The following is an 8,994-nucleotide window of genomic DNA, read 5'->3' on the forward strand; positions in this document are numbered from 1 at the left end:
CTTCATTCAAATTTGTTTAGTTAAATTGCAAAATCCTGGTTGCAGTATGGAAAGAAAGCTTCTTTCTAAAAATACTAGACTGAATTAGCCATTTCATCTTAATGGCAATCCTGGCAAGTAAAGTATTTGGCTGCAGAGTTCTGTTGCTGTTAAGATGTTATTTTTACATTCTGTTATATTAGCAGGACACCCTAACTTGAGTTTATGTCTCTTATTGTATTTGACGAAGCACCATACATTTATTCATCATGTAATTATGGCACTGTACTCTCACGGTATTTACTTTACAGGAAGCTTCATGATAATAAACAACCATTCCAAGACTGAGCAAAACATGGTTGAGTTGCTGTTTGTGACCTGGTTTTAATTAATGACATACTGCTTTAATTGTGGAAGCATTGTGTATGTGCATATGTATTACTGCTGGTAGGGGCAGCCGGGATTTCACTGCTTAAACAGAGTCTCTAATAGTGTTTGAGATGCCCTAAACTAGCTGAAGCATCCACACAGGGTTGATGATATGCTACAGGCGACCCAGTATACTCTGGAACAACAGCAGGAAGAAGGGTAGGATACCCAAAGTACCAAAATTGTACTAGACACCCTTGTTTAGCCACCCAGAGTCATTTTCTGACTCAAAACAACAGGCACATACTTACTTCATATGCCACCTCTGGAAATTTCTAATAAATCAAGACCATTAGAAATGAAAGACTGTGCCAAATATATTTTGTTTATATCTACGACTATGAGACCATCTCAGAAGCAGAATATATTATCTGATTCTCATACACAGTCATCCCACCACTGGGACTTGGAAGAACATCAGTTCTCTGCACTCTGCATTTAGAGCACAGTGGAAACAGAAAACAACACCTGCCTGACCCTTACACACCTAAATAAATGATGAACAAAGTTCCTTCCCATTCCAGAAGTCCTTCCCACTTAAGATGAGCGCTTGAGAGCCTGACTGAGTGAAAAAAAAATCTGGGTATTTGCTTTAGTCTTCTTGGTCTGGTAAGTGTGTTTTATTTGAAGTACCTGCTCAGACCATACTGCTTTTGATAGATCTTCATGGAGAGCTGATATTTTACTATGATCTTCAAGACACTGCTTATTCTATGGCAAATCTGAAACAATTGTTTTAAAACTCATAATCCACTTCCCAATAATGTGGTTAGGGGTCTTTCTGGAGCTCTACAGGTTAAAACACTCACTTGATCTTTCTGCAACACGTTGAATGTCCTGGTTGCTGTTGACCTAACCATCATTTCTGCATTTGCCAGGGTTGTGGTTTTTCTTAGGAAAACTACATGTGAAACATGGATTAATACAAGTGTGCAGACTTCAGTGAGATTTTTCAGAATTGCTCTCACAAGTTCTGGGTAATTATTTATTCTTGAGAAGTAAGGATACATAATTAAACAGCATATCTTAATCTTGGGGTTGTATTTTTTGCTTTCTCATTGCAGAGCTGTGTTGATACAATGATGGCAAAAGGTACCATCCCTCCAGGATTAGGAGTTTAACTGCAGTAAGATTTTAAAAAAAACCCACAACCGTGTGTTCCTTCTCATTTATTTTCACTTGTTGGTTAAAAACATCTAAAGAAAGTCAATGTCTACACTTCAGAAAAGTTCCTGAGGTGTGGGAATGTAAAAACTGTTTATTTATACTTAATGCAGGGTCTACGGCATACTGGGCAGAGCTATCGGAGGAAAAATTGGTATTTTCGAAAATTATTATGGTGTTTTTCATTAAGAGGAATATCATTTCCCACTCACCTTCCCCTGGCCAAGTAATGAGGTTTGGCAAAATATGGTTTGGCTCATGAGTTTTGATTTTCTGTCTGATATTCGGAGAGCTTTTATGGGAAACAATACGTTTCACAAATGCATTTGATCAAGAGGGAAATCTCATTGCTCATCCAAGAAGGGTAGGGGAAGGGGAGCACAAAAACTTGGGGGGGAAGGGGGCTATTTATTTTAACAAAACCTGGCTAAAAATGGTGCAGCAAATAAGAAAATCTCCTTACATTGGGCAGCAAGCAAAGTATTGCAGTATGCTGTTTTCCTAGCCTCTGCTTCCTCCTCCCCACTTCAGCACTATATAGGCATCATTGATCATGATGAATTATTGATAATGAGGTGAGCAGAAGGGTGGGCAATGGCAGGTGAAGGCTGCTCCCGCTAATAGATGAGCCTTTCTAGAGAGAAAAACAGTAGCCATGGGCTGAGCAGCAGCTGTCTGCCCTATCCAGGCACCAATCTCTGATGAATTTCAGTTATTTAATGAACCAAATCTCCTAAAGTAAATGAACACCTTTCTCCCGTAATCAGCGGGTAGATGGGAAAGCCTTTGAAGACCTTCTGGGAGATTTGACTCACCTGACTTGGATTTTTGCATTTCAGCATACAAAATCTGTTTCAAAAAAGAGCCTTTTCACCTCCATTGATGTTATAGGGAATGTACTCAGCTTTTTTGAGAACACAGCACATTATGGGCTGCAAATGCGGGTGCTGGTTAGGTGTGGTCAGGCTCCTCTCTCCTAGAATCTCTCAGCTGGAGAACCACCTGAAAAACCAATGTATGTTACAAAATCGAGACCATCCAAGGAGCATACATAGGTGGTCCCTTACCTGTTCCTCATTCTGAATTCTGGGGTAAAAGGGGTAGGTACCCCATTGCTGGTCCCTTCAGCCTCCTGGAAGCTGGGGAGCAGCTGTGCAATTCAATTAGAGGCTTGTTCACTGCAGTGAACCTGATGTTTACCCTTAAATGTGCCCTAAAATGCATTACAGCCACGTGGATGTTACAGGAGGGCTGAAGAGTAGCACATTGGAATAATTTCTAATCAATGCAACTTGGATTGTTTCTGCTGAGAACCCATCATCATTTTTGTATGCAAGATGACTTAAAATAATCTGCACTTCTCATCCATTTCCCTTCTCCAACTCCTCCCAAATTTAATTCTCACGAATTTAATGGGTCCATGTTTTATCATTACTCTTTCTGGTGTCTTGTTTAGCATATGCATAAGCATTAGACTGAGCTTAATAACAGTGCACTTTCTCATCTGAAATTGTGCATTGTGGACTGATGGTCTGAATAACCAACTTGTCTGCCTCCTTCCCCAAAACTGTTCTTCTGGTTTTCCTGGAAAATAATTTTGTTAGCCCAAAGTTTCTGATCCCTCTACAGATTAATTTTCCAAATGAGCCTTCCTGTAACTTTTTACAGTAGTATGTCTCCTTGTGGAAGGATGTCACCTTAATTATGATGACTGCAGTAATTCACTGGTCTGTCATCTGTAACCAGACCTCTACATACAACTTCCAAAGTGACAGCCTCTCTGCAGACATCCCTGTTCAGTGCTCCAGAGTGCCATGGCTCCTAGGATGAGATGAGAGGCCATTATTTTTAAGTCTTCTTTGTATCTAGACTGGAGGATTTAAGTATATTTGTTCCACTGGAAGGGAAAAGTCTTTCTGACTAGAAGTGATCTGATTTTCTGAAGCGTCAAGCACCTTTTCTGGTAGCAGTCGAGAAGACAGAAATGCCTCATTTTTGTTAAGGCTCTTAAATGAGAGTTGACAAGAGCCTGATTCTCCCTGAATGTTAATAGGAGGTTGGTGCTTTGAAAGTCAACCCTCTGGATTAAATAATTGGGACCACAGGCTATAGAATTAAAAAACTAAAATTAATTTTAAAGCATCTCAAGTTCATGATGGTGTAAAAGAGGACATGGCGCCTGGATTCTCTGGTGGTCTGTATCTTCCATGGTCACTGTGGCATTAATTAGCAAGATCAAAGTTAAAACAAATTGCTGCTGTTCTGACTTAAAAATCATATATTCACTGGCTTGTGGTATAAATGTAATGTCATCCAAATGAAAGGGGAGCAGAAAAAAGAGTCCTTATAGGGCTTGTCTACACACATATACACACGTTGTACAACTACTATAGTATAAGAATACAGTTATATAGCACCGCTCTGTTGCCAGGAGTTTATTTATTTTGCTATCAGCTAATAGCTGTAGCTCTGTCACTCTGGGACGTGTGTTGTGCTTCAGTTTTAAAAAAAAAATAAATCACATTTTCTCATCATTACACCAATAAATAATTTTTTTACAGATATTGTCATGGTCTTGGACTTTTGATATTTTTTCAACTATCTAACCATGTATATATTTCATTCTATACAGCCAGGTCATCTGACAATGAAATCAGTCCGCAGTAAATTTATCAGAGCACCATTAATGAACCAGTATTTTCCACCCTTCCAATCTCCCAGTAAATTTATGAGAAGACAGTCCAGGCCTTTAAGTTCTTATTGGCAGATCTTCCTGTCATGTTCAGCTCTGTGACAAAATAGCCAGTACATTTTTGCAATGTTCTTGTCTTTGCATGAAGGGGTCACATGCAAAGAACTTTTCCCAGAAATATATTTTCTTCTGTGGTGTGTATGGACTATTTATTTGCAATAGCTTGCACGTAGTAATGAAGGTGAGTAATGACATTAATGTTGCAAAAAAAGCCCATTAGCATCAGTCACTTGTGGAGAAAAACAGAATCTGATTACAAGGAGGGTTGTATTGGTATGCGAGGCAAGGAGAGCCTGGTGCGTGGCTCTGCCCTAAGAGTTAAGAGGCTCTGCAGACTACTTTCCTTTATTCATATTTATGGCACTGTTGTCAGAAGTGCTTGGAAAGATGTACAGCAGTTTGAAAATGTAGCACAGTGAAATGGTTGTGCTTAAATTTTTCAAGAAGCAATTCAAACCTGGAACATTTTAACATTGTTATGATTGCAGGAAAATGAATGAAAATTTGTCCACAATACGTAATTGACCTGAAAATACCTTATTTGCTTATTATTGCCTGAGCATGTTTCTTTTACTAAAAAACAGGAAGGTGTTTATATACATCCAAGTTCCTTTAAAATCTGTATGATGCACTCGGACAGCAACAGTGTAGGTACCACCCCTGTGGGCTGTTTTGCATTACCATCACTATACCAGCCTTAATAACGTGGGACAATACCACCCCTGAGCCCTCAAGGGTCCCTTTTCCTGACAGATAAAACAGTGCAGAGAGGGGTGACAGTAGACGGAAGTCATGTAAGGCTGAACCAAGTTGCATGAAGGGAAGTGATCCAAAGTGTCAAGCCACAGTTAGAGTCCAGAATTAATGTTTATTGCTGAGTTCTTGCTTCAAAGGGGATTTTGTCTGTATGCAGGGAAAGAACTAGTTTCTCCACATATTTTACTAATCCAGCAGATTTCCAGAACTTTTTGGCACTGTGTGAATTCTGTATGCCGACAACCTCAAGAGAAAGAGGTTAACAGGCAGACTCCTGGGGAAATGTCCATGTATAAAACGGGACATCAGAAAGCCTAATGGATGCAAGATGGATATGCAGAAATAAGTTGGTTTCTGTAGTTATAATAGCAACTTCATATCTAATTCAGAGTTTATTACAAAAATTACAGTAAAAGGCCATTTTTAACAACAAGGTCTCATTGCTGCCAATTTTCAGCTCACGATGGAGACTGATTCAAAATGACTTGCATCCCTACACATGTGTATACACAGATGGTGAATTACAGATTTAACTCAAGGGAGAGGACAGGTGCTAAAAATACAAATTTGGGGAAAATGTGGGAGGGGGGAATAGAATGAAAAAGACTGACAGCAGCTCAGTGTCCTGCCTTGACTAAATGTGACTCTTACAGTCTGGGGAAGAAAGAGACAGGGCTAGAAAATGAAAGGGTTAACAGAAGTAACAGTCTCCTGCAAAGGCAAGAGACATACAATATTGAGCACTTAATAATGAAGCTGCCAGGTATCCTGTAGAAGATTTCTAAACATCAGCCATACGGTATTTTTGTTTCATTTTGTGAAACAAATGGTGCTGGTACTGCAAACACATCTCTGGATACTAAAGCTGGTGGGATCCTCATATATCAAGTACTTTCAGATAAGCCTGATTTCAGTGCCCACTGGGGTGGAGTTTTGTGTGACTGCATGGTCCTCATACACGGGATCTACATGTTATGGCACCAGGCACCGTAATGTCCCATTTTTTGCATTGATCCTGACAGAATGAACTCCCTCAGCCTGAGCCAACTGCCTAATGCCAATGGGAAGGTTTTTGTTTCAAGTCATCTTGGCCAGACAGAGGAAAAGGTACAGACGGGGTTGTGTTTAAGATCTGCCCACTCTGATTCAATGAGATTATGTGGCAAGCACAACCTCATTGCATTACATTATTCCCAAGAAAGAAAAATGCAGAAGCTCCAGCTGCCATCTCAGGGAAGCATCTGTGAAGAAAAGACATCCTTCAACACTTAACTTACATATGTCTGAGCACAGGAGTAAGCACAACAAGCCTGAACATGATGCTGAGAAGAAAAATGATGTGCCATTGCATTCAGAGCCATCAGACAGAATGCACAACTTCTCCTGTCAGTGCAGGTGAGGTGTGCCAAGAAAACATTTAGTCCCATGGTACTGAAAGAGTCCTCCCCTTCTGACCCATCCAAAAATGAGGTTGCTGGTCCAAGCTAACATGCAGGATCCCCAAAAAGTCAATGGGAAGGCTTAGGTATGTCCGAAGGATAATGTCTCCTGGCCCAAAATAGATGCTTTAAGATCGGTGCAGTCAATACCCACCTGATAGTCAGTCCCCAGTTCCCACTGTGGAGAAACCTAAATAGTTTTCTTAGAAAAGAGGACCAGTTGGGTTTTCATGTGCCCAGAGCCAGATACACTTCTGAAGAGTTTTAACCACAGACTATCATCCGGCCAGTGATCTCTCAGCAGAAACCCCACGATGGAGAGAACCAGCATGTGTTGCTTGTATTGATTTTGTCCCAGTTACTAAGAGTAATACACACCGTACTATTTATTCTCTGCTGCTGTGTTCTTTGATTCCTCTCAAAGCAGACATGGTCTCCAGGTCATATGGTGAAGGGGAGTTAAAGGGGAAAAATGCTTGGGGATATGCCTACTATGAAGGGGATACAAATTCCCTTTCATCAACTAGAGCTAGGTTGAGGTCTCTGTGGTGAAACTTCTGAGGGAAGAAAATAGGCTGTTAGATCCTCCACTGAAGAAAAGGGAAAGGAAAAAGCTTGCCTGAGAATTGGTAGATATTCTGAGAAGAGCATGAAGAGACTTTAATAGGTCACAAGGTTCCGTACTTTTGGGGAAGAAAGGAAGATCAAGAGCTGGCAAAAAGTAGAAGACCTGATGAGCCAAAGCTCCACTTTCATCTTTCCACTGATGGTAAGTTGCTGTGGCCAAAGGAGGAGGCCCAGGGAACAATAGTGAAGATCTTCTATGGAGAAGACCCCAACAGCTGAAGAGTTGAATTGGAAATGACTTGTTGACCATGTTCTTTACGAGAGGGTGACATATGGTAAAAATTACCTTATCAGGTGTGAAAATGAGGCACTTTGACCAGAGATAGTGAAATACCCATGGGATATTGCAAAGGCTGAGATAAACTTGATTAAAATAGTTAGGATTTTGCTATCAGAACAACTTTTCAAAAGAAAATATCACTTTACTGACATGAAATATTTTGCAAAAAAACATTGTTTTCAACAAACTTCCAGTGAAACATAGGAGTTGTCTTCCTGCCAGGGCATCCACCCAACCAGGGGTTGTGGCTCAGACCATGTGGCTGTGCAACAGCCATTCAGATTCTCTCAAGGCTGGACATTTGGGATTTTGAAGGTGCACAACTCCAACATATTCCTGTCACATTCTAACTCCAGGATTGGGGACCCCAGCAGTGTACCAGCTCCAGACTCCCACAGGAGATACTTCTCTGCCTGGGAAGATCCTGGAAGTTCGTGGAATTTCCACTCTTCCTCAGTAGATTGAACAGGTCTTTATATCTCAGCTCCACTGCGGTTGCCACCATTTGTGTGCTCACAGCTCTCCACCTGCCCAGTAGAGCCGAGCGGGAACAGGGAGTCCGAGATTTGTATGTGTTCAGAAGAATTTTGAAGAATAAGAATTACACAATTATTTTAAATATTTAAGGCAAACCATGATTACTGAACACAACAAACAAGGTTTAAAAGAATCACTGAGCACCAAAGGGTGTATTTTACTGTGTGCCTATCAGAGGCTTTTTCCTCCCATTTTAATTAGTTGAAGTAGTTCAGAGGAACTTAACAAATAGAATCATAGAATCATAGAACGGTTAGAGTTGGAAGGGACCTTAAAGATCATCGAGTTCCAACCCCCCTGCCATGGGCAGGGACACCTCCACTACATCAGGTTGCTCCAAGCTGCATCCAGCTTGGCCTTAAACACCTCCAGGGATGGGGCATCCACAACTTCCCTGGGCAACTTGTTCCAGTGTCTCACCACCCTCACAGTAAAGAATTTCCTCCTAATATCTAATCTAAATCTCCCCTCTTCCAATTTAAAACCATTACCCCTTGTCCTGTCACTACATTTCCTGACAAAGAGTCCCTCTCCGGCTCTTCTGTAGGCTCCCTTCAGATATTGGAAGACTGCTATGAGGTCTCCCCGGAGCCTTCTCTTCTCCAGGCTGAACAACCCCAGCTCTCTCAGCCTGTCTTCATAGGGGAGGTGCTCCAGCCCTCTGATCATCTTCGTGGCCCTCCGCTGGACCTGTTCCAAGAGGTCCATGTCCTTCCTGAGTTGAGGACTCCAGAGCTGGACACAATATTCCAGGTGGGGTCTCACGAGCACAGAGTAGAGGGGTAGAATCACCTCCCGCCACCTGCTGGCCACACTTCTCTTGATGCAGCCCAGGGTGCGGTTGGCTTTCTGGGCTGCCAGCGCGCACTGCTGGCTCATGTTGAGCTTCTCATCCACGAGCACTGCTAGGTCCTTCTCCTCAGGGCTGCTCTCCAGCCATTCTCTGCCCAACCTGTATTTGTGCCTGCGATTGCCATGTCTCAGGTGCAGGACCCTGCACTTGATTTGGTTGAACTTCATGCAGTTTGCAC

This window comes from Numenius arquata, chromosome 1 (genome assembly GCF_964106895.1).
Source record: "Numenius arquata chromosome 1, bNumArq3.hap1.1, whole genome shotgun sequence".
In the NCBI taxonomy this organism is placed as follows: Eukaryota; Metazoa; Chordata; class Aves; order Charadriiformes; family Scolopacidae; genus Numenius; species Numenius arquata.